The sequence below is a fragment of the Rhyacophila brunnea genome, unplaced genomic scaffold (assembly GCF_057557595.1).
Source record: "Rhyacophila brunnea isolate RB1 unplaced genomic scaffold, BYU_Rbru_1.0 scaffold_1, whole genome shotgun sequence".
Taxonomy (NCBI): Eukaryota; Metazoa; Arthropoda; class Insecta; order Trichoptera; family Rhyacophilidae; genus Rhyacophila; species Rhyacophila brunnea.
Window position 1 is genome coordinate 29,163,837 of NW_028232751.1, and position 13,239 is coordinate 29,177,075.

The window sequence follows — 13,239 nt, forward strand, 5'->3', positions numbered from 1 at the left end:
TACAAAAAAGGACAGAACCAGCCTGACAGCAAAAAAAAAACTATAGATAAAAATAATCAAAAATTTAATAATAAAATATAATAATAATATTACAGCACATCAAAGAGAATGAAGCCAATTGAGGAGTCCAATTTCTTTGTAGCACATACTTATTGATCGATTACATTTTAAAATAAAATATAGGTACTTACCTATAGACACGAAATTATTTGTGATTAGTATTCAAAAACGATTTTTTATTAGAATTTACAGCTAGGTCTTGCATACAGCTTGACGTCCTAATGACATGGTAGTGGATTTTATTTTAATATTGTGAAGTAAATTTAATATGTACCTAATATAAAAATATATGCATTGATGACGCCATAGATTCCCTTTGGTATGGACGTTCACTCACCTCAGACCAAATTTATTTTCGGTGATTTGTCACTTTTACGATTATTGCAAGTCATTACTACCAATATAAATTTGGGGTCAATATGGGGTCAACCAATATAAGTTTGTCTAATAGTAATGTGTGGATATTTTACAAACCAGAACTGAATAATATTTCAAAAAAGCTATGCAAAAGACCTTTGGTGGCTAATATCCAAACACCGCTAAGAGTTGTTATTTAGGATATAGGCCCCCCTCTACTACATGCTTGGTCAACGGATCGTTTATCCTTATCTAATATAATAATTATTATAATAACTAACTAGTTATAATGGAAAATTCATCACCAGTTCGTCCTGAGCTCACAGAAGAATTATGTAGGTAAGTATTGTGTTTAAATTACTTTATTTTGTGTTGTCAATCGATCGTACAATTAGTATACAAAATCTCTGTTAAGTCACGAAAACTACAGAGTAACAAAATCGGTCTTTGTAATAAACAACCTCCTTACTTTTAATGCAGTGGTATTTAGTTACCATTGGTGTTCATGGGGTTTTTTTTAATATTACTTTTAAAAATGTACCTATACTTAATTATTTATTTAGATAAATAGACTTGATAATTATTTTGTTGGATACTACCTAGGTAACATAGGTATTCAAATGATTTATTTAAAACAAATCAATAAATTACATTAAATTAAGTATCTACCTACCTAAACAGTGTTTTTTAGAGATATTATTTTAATACTCGATTCTCGATGAAAGCAGACCTTTAGCATAAAAAATCTTGTTAACTATACTGCTAGCTATTGTTAAATTACTTTTAGAATCATAAAGATATTCATAAACCTTGAAAAAAAGTATTTATAGGAAAATTTAAAATTATAATAGCATATGAACTGAAAAAACTCGGAAGCGAAATTATTAGCCTTTTACGTGGTTAGGTCGCACCATTATCTGCAACTCATCATCAGTATCATTAGCTACCAACATATGTTTACACTTTAAATGGTTACATAAACATTAAACAATACCTAAGATTATTAAGCCATGTTATTTATAATCTCTTTATTATAAATAATATGGCTTAAAATAAAAAAAAATATATTTTATTCAGTATGACCAAACCCGACAAAAGTCGCAAGAGCCTTAGTACTTATTTATAATCTTCCACATAAATAATTATGTTCTTTTTTATAGTCTTAACAAAAAAAAGTTATATCTACTTCTTTGGCGTAACAAACAAATATAAAACTTGTGATAACCTAGATTCTTCGACTAGGTCTGGTGTGGTGATTTAGAATCAGGTTCACAAAATAAATAAAAGCGTTTCTTTGGTTCATCAAACTATCCAAATTATTTGTTTTTATTATTGATAGGAAGTTGAAATGGAGTGCCGCTGGTTTGAAATTATCTTGTTGCTTCATTCCGTACCTATTTATTAATATTATTTACTATTACTATTTTAATTATCTTGTTAAATTACACCTCAGAATAAGGGCCGCTTATTGGAGCTCCGCTGGTTTAAAATTATTTATTTTATTGCTTCATTCCGTAATTATTAATATTATTTAAAGTTACTATTTCAATTATCTTGTTAAATTACACACTCAGAAAAAGGGCCCCTTATTGGAGCGCCGCTGGTTTAAAATTATTTTATTGCTTCATTCCGTAATTATTAATTAGGAAAGTTAACAAAACCAAATTTGAATCCGCCTAACACAACGATAAATATTTCAAAGTATTATGCAACCCGAATGCAATATAAACTATAAAAAAATTGTGTTACATCGCTGCCGGTCACACGCAAAAATACACTCTGATCTATTTTCCCAAACGCGCCAAAAGAAGTATAACTTCAATAAGTAATATTTTTCTTACACATTGAAGTATTATTACTTATAACTTAACTAATTTTAATAATTATTTATGGATAACTGTTTTTTTCCACTCTGTGGTTTATTAATGACAAGCATTTAAAAATATGGTATGGTTTGTCTAATCTCCTCATTTTGGAGCAATCCCTGCTTAAGTACAGTATCTCTGCTGTTAAAATAAATACAAACTTTTCTATATTAAACGAGTAATATCGCTGGATTAGTCTTTTAATAAATATTCTAATCAGCGCTCGAAATGGAAAATTTTACGAAACGGAATGGTTGTTAATTTTATGAAAATATTAACATAGTTACCTAATTTTATGTGCGTTTTTATAAGAATAAGTGTGTTAGATTTTTTGTTATACTTAATATATTATTATGGCATATCTAGCTCAAACGGTAAAATAATTTTTTTCACGAGACGGAGCGATAATTTTGCCGATTTTATGCAGTGTTGCCAACTATCGTTAACAAAAACATGCCAGACGGTGTATGAAAACAAGATATTTGGCAGAAAAAATGCTAGATTTTATGAAAATAAAATTGAAAATAAGTTTACTTATCCAAACAAGAACGAAGACAACGTATCGAAAAAAAAACGCAAAAATCGAAAAAATGTCATTAACGTAAAAACCACACATTTTAACAGAAATATGTTTTAAAATTGACAACAAATGCCTAAATTGTGTCAACAGCGTTCAAGTTTCGTTTCATACTATTACGATAATTATCAAACTGATGTCACATACCTAAGCACACATTAAATTAGATCAGGGGAGGGCAAACTGCAGCCCGCGGGCCGCATGTGGCCCGCCGGGTATTTTTTTGCGGCCCGCCATCATTAATTGTACTTCTGATTACGAATAACTTTTTTTATATTTTTTTTTTAAAAATATTGACAATAGATTAAAATTTGAAGAATTTGTTGTTTCGTTAATGTATTATTTCAGTACGTCTTCCTTGCGTCTCGTCTCACACTATGTAACCACTATTTTCTTCTATGTTGAACATCGTGACACATTTAAATACTTTTAACTCTGCGTTGCAAGGAAAAAAATATATGCCCACGATATGGTGAAGAGTATGAATGGATTTCAATTAAAACTCAAGTTGTTCCTTCGACAAATATCGAATAAGAACGTGGACCACTTTCCAACTTTTAAGTTGCTGAATATACCAGAATATAAATTTGAAGAATATGGTAAAATTATTAAAGCTCTGAATGACGATATTTTACAAAGATTTGGTGACTTCCGAAAAATTGAGACAAGTTTAGCAACAGTACGCGATCCATTTTCAATAGATATTGATAGTGTACTGACTGAGCTACAACTTGAGATTATTGGTCTGCAGTGTGACACTGATTTAAGAGAATTGCATCGTCGTGAAGATATATCCAAATTTTACAATGCCCTTAATTCAGACAAATTCGAACAACTTAATGATTATGCAAGAAAAATGTTCGTTGTTTTTGGATCAACCTATATATGTGAACAAACATTTTCGATCATGAACCTCAATAAAAATTCTTTACGATCAAATATCTCCGATGCCCATTTACAAGCAGTTTTGAAAATATCAACCACAAAATTAACACCTGAATTTGAAAAAACGTACAACACTTTCATTCTTCTCATTAATTTTTTTGTAATGTTTATTTTTCGTGATAATAAATAGTGTATATCTAAAAATGGTGTTTTACTTGCGGCCCGCCGCTCATTTTGAATTCTTGAATTTGGCCCTCCATCCAAAAAGTTTGCCCGCCCCTGAATTAGATGATACTATTTTACTGTAAGACCATGATATTGTTTCAACGTGTAAAATGTTGTTTTTTTTTCTCACGCTACTAAAATAGATACCGACCTACCTGCATGAAGTAGCTATACTTATCAGATATTTGATACGCCTGAAAATAAATAAACTAAATATCTAGCGTATTTTTAGCACATTTAAAGCTCTTGGAGGCATCAAAAATGCTAGCAAAAATGCAACATGCCAGGTGCGTTTTTTGCAAGCTCGATGCCTATCGAAAAATGCTAAATCTGGCAAGAAAAACGCTAAATTGGCAATGCTGATTCACGAACCGAAACGGTGCTCCGGTTCATTTCGAGCCCTGATTCTAAAATAATATATCTCTAACTGAGGACCAAACATTCAAAAAGTGATTTGTCACACAGATGTTGAGCTGAGATAATCACGAAAAACATATTGTATAATAACCTAGCCTGTGTACTCAAAATGGTTTTTTTTATTATAAAACTGTTTAAAGATATGATTTTAATCCTGGTATTATGTATAATCTAAAACTCGCGGAAGTGGTTCATTTTTTGATTTGAAATTTGGACAAAACACGATTTGCATGAAACTTGTGGACAAAACACTATTTGAATGAAAATCAAGGCATTTCATTTATATCATATATTATTTTAATAAAATGTATTAGGGAGCATATTGTATAACATTATGTACAGATTGTTAAATAGTAAAAGGTTCTGTCTCCGCACAGTCACATATGACCTCCTGCTCTTCTATATTGGCCGATGGTTCATCAAAAAGTATTTTTTTGTACCATTCTAGTCCTCCATCTCCGAGATTCTTCCAGTCGCCAAACATTACTTTTACATCATTTTTCTTCTCTTGTGATATGAAATGTGATAAGGGCAACGTGTCTGGTTGCACTCTTTGCAAATATGTGAATAAGATATACCTTTCTTCACCAAGCAACTGTATTCTTCCGGGCTATCGCTAATATAATGAAAATTTGTATTTCCTTTGACCAGTACACGTTTTTGTCCACGTGATGTTATTTCTACTTTTAGTGATAATCGTTTTAAATCACTAATGCATGGGAAGCATTTATACAGTTTATTCAGGGACTTGGAGTGTCCACTATGTTCCAGTCTTCACCCAGCACATTTTCTGGGCCGATTCGTTTATACACTTCTTGGTATTCCTCCGGTGTCAAAAGAGTTCGCTTTTTTCTTAGAATTTGTGCAATGCAACCATCACAAAACAGTCGAAGTATTTTTTTCCTTGGAAATCCATATTTCTTAAATGGTGCAGCAAAGCTGAAGATATTTCTTGACTACCTTTCCCAGCTTTTTCTTCTGTCCAGGTATAAAAATGTGGTATAGAATATCTTTTTTTGCTTCAGATCGTTTCCCACATGCAGAAATCTTTTTTCTAGAGCCAATATTGGCTTGGCCAACTTCGATATGGTCCTCACTATCTTCTTGCATCGTAAATTGTTATAATAAATTAAATTTTATTAACGTCTTGTTGAAAACACAACCTCTTTAAACAATACTGTCACTGAAGTAACAGCTCACATTACCGTGCAAAATGTTATTAGTCACATAGGTATTCAATATGGATGGAATACATTATCACTCTATCGACCAGGAGCACTTAAACTCCTTACAGAACAACTCATAAAAACTTGGAAATCCTCGGATGGGTACACAATAAACCAAATAGACCATATTTTGATAGACAACAGGCACAGATCGGATCTAATGAGCGTCCGGACATACAGAGGAGCTAATGTAGACTCAGACCATTTCCTAGTGTGTGGAAAAGTTAGAGCAAAGATCTCAAACACCGAAAAGGAAATGGGAGCAAGAGCAAAACCCTTTGAAAACCCTTTGACACAGAGAAACTGAAGATTCCGCAGGAACTGGCTCGGTACCAGGAGAGCTTGAACACTTACCTGAGTGACAATGTTGAGGTTGGAGACCATGAAGAGGTGAATCAACACTGGGAAGAGTGCAAGACTGCCATAGTATCCTCAGCTAATGATACCTTAGGACGCCGAAAAACAGGTGAACGATCAGAATGGTTTGACGAAGATTGCCGCGAAGTCACTACAAGAAAGAATGAGGCTTATTTAATGATGCTACAGAAGAAAACACGGGCATCAGACGATGAGTATAAAAAGCGCCGGCGTGACGAAAAGAAACTACACAAGGGAAAGAAACGTGATTATTTTAAAAAAGGAAATGATCCTACTCCAAAAGAAAGATAAATAATGTTAGGAAGGGTTTTAAGCCTCGTATCACAATGTGCAAGGATGACAATGGCATGATACTCACAGAAAAGCACCGTATTCTTGCCCGGTGGGTGGGTTTCTTTGATCAACATTTAAATACCTCCCATAATGATGCCGGCAACACTAACATTAATACTCATGACCAGGAATCAGTACAAAGTGGCATGGATGATAATGAAGAACCACCGACATTAAATGAGGTAAAAGGTGCCATGTCAAGGTTAAAAATAAACAAATCGCCTGGAATAGATAACCTACAGAGTGAATTAATAAAATGTGGGGGAGAAAGCCTGCTCAAACATTTACATAGCCTAATCCACCAAGTATGGACTTCAGAAAAGATGCCAGAGGAGTGGAAGGATGGGCTGATTTGTCCCCTGCACAAGAAAGGAGACCAACTAGAATGTGGTAACTACAGAGGAGTGACACTCCTCAACTCTGCATATAAACTGTTGTCGATTCTGATATTCTAGCGGCTGGAACCCATTGTAGAAGGAATACTCGGGCACTACCAAGGAGGCTTTCGACGAGGGAGATCATGACAATGTGTTACTCAAATATTCACTGTAAGGCAGATTCTAGAAAAGACCACTGAATTCAATATTAACACGTATCACCTGTTCATCGATTTTAAGGCAGCTTATGATAGCATTAATCGATACCGGTTATACGAAGCAATGCGAGAATTTGAAATTCCGACGAAAATAATTAAACTTGTAGAGATGACAATGACACCAGTACAGTGCCGGGTAAAGCTTCAAGCGGAAATATCCGAGCCATTTGTATCACTGAATGGCCTAAGACAAGGTGACGCTCTGGCATGCCTTCTTTTCAATATTGCGCTGGAAAAGGCGATACGGGATGCAAAGATTGATGCCCGCGGCAGCGGCACTATATTTACTAAGCCTGTGCAGCTGCTGGCGTATGCCGATGATATCGACATCATTGCCATATCAGAATTGGCGCTGAAAAAGGCATTCACAGCACTAGAAGCCTCTGCCAAAAGAATGGGTTTACAAATAAACGAGGCAAAAACTAAATACATGCCTGTCTATGTCACACCACGAGAAGTCGCACCAAAGTTAGATATTGGTGCATACAAGTTTGATACGGTCGACAGTTTCATATACCTTGGATCTCTTGTAACTCGACATACTGATATTACAGAGGAAATCAACAAGAGAATCATGTCTGCGTATAAATGCTACTTTGGTCTGTTAAGACATTTTAAGTCCCGCTTACTATCTCGCCGAACTAAAAGCACTCTTTACAAGACACTTGTAAAGCCAGTGCTCACCTACGCATCGGAAACCTGGACATTAACTCTGCGAAATGAACGAACCCTGAACTTCTTTGAAAGGAAAATTCTCCGCCGTATATATGGACCGATCAGGGATGGCACCAATTGGAGGAGAAGATATAATGCTGAGCTCTACGGGCTGTACGAAGATTGCAGCGCAGTTCAATCAATTAAGATTGGGAGACTGCGATGGCTAGGGCATGTGCACCGTATGAATGACAATGAACCGGCAAAGAGATAAATGTCCAGCAATCCAATAGGACGTAGAAGAAGAGGGAGGCCAAAGATTCGCTGGTTAGATGGAGCTGTCAGTGACTGCCGTATTCTGGGGGTACCAAATTGGAAAGCGGCCACACTGGATAGGGACAGGTGGAGGGAGCTGTTGGAGGAGGCCAGAACCCACACCGGGTTGTCGCGCCCCTGATGATGATGTATTCAATATGGAGGCTCCTACGCTGTGATTGGTTAATAGGACAAAACATCGTATGATTAAAATATTTGAAATCGAGTGCTGGAGAAATCATGGTTTGCTTGAATGTGTTATTTTTAGGATTCATTTTTTATAGGATAAAATGTTCTTTGAACACTGACTCTGGTTTCCTTTCATAGATTTCAATATGGACTATCAGAATTGACAATAGACGGCATTTTTCAAAATGTGTGACAAATCACTTTTTGAATGTTGCTCCTCAACTATGTAATATAAATAAATATGAAAGATCGTCAATCATTGAAATATCCGTGGTAAGCAGGAGAAGTGGTATATGTCATCAAAAATCCGAAAATGAGTTAAATATGCAGACGTCTAAAATTTCGATCATTCTATGCAGGAGAATAAACACAAGTCATGAAAAAAATTGCTTCTACCTTTTTCGATATTTTAATATGGTATATGTACAGAAATATACAGAAAGCTGTAAAGAAAACAGTGTTATGTGACTTATACCTCTACTCCCAATTCACTGTAGCATGAATTAATATTGCAGTGCTGTTTGAATCAGCGACATACCTATACCTACCCAAATAGGTTGGAAAGTGCCTATAGAGAAAGCATAAAAATGCCAGTCTGATGGACTTTTGTCAAACAAAAATCTATTACAATGAAATTATTATACACTTGGACATTATTCTCTTTTTTTGTGACGTCAATGTTTTTTCCGGTAAAATCTTAAATTATGACTGTTATGAGTGATATTTTAACATAGAAAACGTATCATAATAAGCGTGCATTCTACTTTACGTTGACATGTTATTGACATTTGTAATAGTAAATTATTGCAATGATTAATATACAAAAAGGTAAAAATAAAGATCTTCATTTTTAGCAGAATTAAAAAACCTCAAGAATCCGCTCAAGTTGCTTATGATACAAAAAAGTTAGATAAAGAGGAAGCCAAGTTGGATCCAACCAAAAGGGTTTTTCATTAGATCTCCGGCAGTGCCTACCAACACTGATGTTAGCATTTAATGTTGCCTTCTATAAACGCCTACTTTGTACATTCAAATGAACCATCTACGATTATGATGATGGGCATTCATGGAGGATAAATTGCACCTGTTTGTTTCATTTTTTAAACAATATTATAAGTACATCTACATTAAATTTGTAAATACTTACTGATATTTTTTTCTGACATGATGATGTATAATGAAAATAATGATGTATAATGTGTCTATATAAATAATAAATAACATAAATAGGATGTTCCAAAAACTACTCCTGTAAAATATTTCAAATGTGAGTTAAAATAGTTCCCATTCAGCTAACGAAATGGTTTCAATACAGAAAAAATTTGGGATGATTTATTTCAAAACAATTAAGAATACGGAAACTGTATTTAGAAAAATTAGTTATATTCGATCCAGATTTTTGAAAAGAAGCCACTAGATTAATAAGATTTAATTTTACGATAAAATTAAGGTAAAACGGATGGATATTATGTAGTGGATATGTAGGTACTTTATAGTGTTCAATTTTATATTTCTTCTGAATATTTCAAATGTGTAAAACAGTAAAATATAAAATATCATTTCAAGTTTCATTATTTTCAGTCATATAAAAACTGTAACTGTAAGATGTAAGTAATAATCTCATTTTTTTGTTTTACTTAGGATATTGCATTGTTACTTCACGAATAAATTAAAACTTCAATGACACATCATTATTATCTTCTTATAAACTATCTATTCCACATTTAAGTCCTAGTCCATACCAAATTATTAAAAAACTTGATAACAATAGTATTATGTCAGCTAAGTGCTCGAATTTCATTCAGGACAATAGGTATATGTCAATTTTTAGACAAATTACTAATAAAAATGCAAAAATATGCAGATTACATAAACATTATTTTTTTATAATATGTATAAAACAAAAATTCCATTAAAAATATAAATAACTGATTCGATATCTAGCTTTTAAGTTTAAAATAATTCTCCTGCAAAATAACACTTTTGTGACATATACCTCTTCTCCTTTTGACCACGGATATAAAGTAATGAACTTTGTTTTTCGGCTCCTGAACATTTCACATAATGCCGCTTAAGACAAACAAATCTCCGGAAAAGTCTCTGTTGTGAGTGGCAGTGTCCTTAGAAATGCATAAGTATTGCTAATACTTCACATCCTTTTTCACACTGAGACACAAACGTTAGAAAATATCAGGATGCTATCAGTTTACTAGTTATCTCTTTTCAGTTTCCGTATTTTCTTTGGCCTAGTTCTCTAAAAATAACACATTTCACTTACTGGGAATAGTAGCTTTACCCACACCATTTAAGTATCAGGCCATTTACTAACATAAAATATGAGTTTTAAAAAAATCATTAAAATAAATACCTATTTGAAGTGAATATAACAAAAACATGCATATTTAACTAATTTATGGTGTCACTTCTGGCATCAAATACTAAAGATTTATTTTTCATGACCATGGCATGGTCAATGTAGTTTTTACCTTCATATCCATTTAAGTATTTCTGCAGAATTATCTGAAAAGCTGAATAAAACTATCCCTTCACTTGCTTCGTAAGATAGACTTCATATAATTTTAATATTTACCTTACAGTAATTTGTTGTTTTAACAATATGCTTCTGAAAATTATGTTGTATTTTTTTATTGATTTGGTTAATATCACTAAGAATAGACTTCGTACTTGAATATTTTAAACCTTACACATATCTTTAGTAATATTCATATACTAAGCTTGGCAGCTATATTGGGTTATTGTCTAATAATGCAACGTGTAAAAATTGGAAATATGCATGCTGGACGGAGGCTGAGTATATAAAATGAAGAATTTCTAAATGTGTTACTGCCATTCCCAGATAACCAGGGCAATCAAAATTTTGTCATAACGTCGAATCCTATTATAAAGTGTCCATAGGTGGGTGCGTAAAATAAAGTCTCTGGGTTCCATTCGCAGAAAGATCGATGCAATGTCTTCACTCTCTTTCTTTAGTATCTTCTCTTTCTTTTCAGTTACCAGTACCATGTGATCAAATCCTTACCAGTCAGTTTTTGGCAGTCAGGAAAAATGGAAGACGAAAAATTGCTAGAATGTGTGAGAAAGTACCCAGTCATTTATGATACTCCCATGACTCCAAAATATTTGAATTCAAATTTCAAATCCTCGATATTGAATATTACATCGGAAGAAATGAAACAAATATGCGTTTCATTTTCATCAATGGCTATTGCGATAACTGCTAACTCTTAATTGTGAAAACTTAATTTTTTTTCGTGTAAACAAAAGCAAATATAACAAGGCAAGTAGTCTCTCGATGGTCATGGATGAACTTCTTCGGTATAGGGATTGGTATAAGCCTGGTCCCAGAGGCATGGAAAAATGCCAGCATTGTCACAAAAAATTGACAGAGAAGACCTAGCAAATTATCGTCCAATAAGTCTACTCCCTATTCTCTACAAGACGTTCACAAAAATTCTCTCAAGCTGTCTGCAAAATGTACTGGACGAGAACCAACCGAGAGAACAAGCCAGATTTAGAGGAGGATACAACACTGTGGACCATATCCAAGTCGTCAGCGAAATCATACAGCGGTGCCAGGAATACAAACTGCCTGGGTGCATGGGTTTTATAGACTACTAGCGAGTACCCGGCATGCGTTGCAATGCCACTCAAAGAAATAAAAGAAGATAGAATGAAGAAGAAGAAGAAGATGGTTTTTCAAATTCAGAAACCTCTGTGGGTGTGCACACAATAACTCACCAAAGTTTCATCGCAATCGGATGAATGGTATAGGAACCATACGAATAAAAGAAGATAGAATGAAGAATAAGATGGTTTTTCTAATTCAGAAACCTCCGCGGGTGTGCACACAACAACTGACGAAAGTTTCATAGCAATCGGATAAATGGCATGGGAACGCATACGGAACACACACACACAGACAAACATTCATTTTTATAGATTTATAGATGTGAAGGCGTTCGATTCCGTAAAGAAATGTTCAATACTTGATGCACTCAGAAATCAAGAAATCCCCGGGCGCTATATAAATATTTTCAATAATATATACAGTAGCGCAACAGCATTTGTTAATCTCCATAAACAATCGCGCAGATTTCATATCAGCAAAGGTGTCTGACAAGGTGATACAATCTCACCTAAACTATTTACAGTTAGCTACCCTTGAACACTTATTCAGGCAACTTGACTGGAGTGCCGAAGGGATCCTTATAAATGGAGAGCACCTGAGTCATCTGCACTTTGCCGATGACTCAGGAGACCTCCAAAGCAGAATGCAGGAACTCGCTGAAGTAACCAACAAAGTAGGCTTGAAAATAAATGTAACAAAGACGAAAGTCATGTTCAACTGCTTTGCCGGCCAAAAAGAGATCCTCATCAATGGCACTCAGCTCGAACAGGTGAAAAACTACATCTATCTGGGACAACAAGTGTCTATAGATGGATGTATATTTGATGAGATTGTTCGCAGAGTAAAGCTAGGCTGGAGTACTTTTGGCCACCTGAATAATGTCTTCAAAAGTGACCTTCCACTGTGCCTAAAGCGCAAAGTGTTCAACCAGTGTGTGCTTCCCGTAACCACATATGCGTGTAAAAAATGGACCCTGTAAAAGAGAGATCCAGAAACTTAGAGTAGCACAACGTGGTATGGAGAGGTGCATGCTGGGCATAATGCGAAAGGACAAAAAAAGGAATGAGTGTATAAGGAAGCAGACAAGAGTTTGCGATGTGATAGAGTTCATTAAAAGCCTCAAATGGAGATGGGCTGGACACATAGTTTGAAGAAGAGACAATCGTTGGACTAATTTAGTCATCCAGTGATATCCAAGAGGTACAAATTGTCTGCAAGTTAGATGTAGAGGCCGCTGGATCGATGAAATGATAAAGTTCTGCGGAGTACGTGGAAACGCAACGCACAGGACCGAGAGAAGTGGAAGGAGCTTGAAGAGGCCTTCATCCAGCAGATGGATAGATTCAGGCTTATGATGATAAGCCTGGTATACTATGACCGGTTGTTAATACAGCCCGGATAGCACCCGGTGGCTTTGACTGTGCCACCTGGATGCAGCTTGTCGTGGCATGAATCATCCTTTAAGCTAGATACATACACAGATGCAAATTCTTCTAGTGTGCAGGAATAATGTG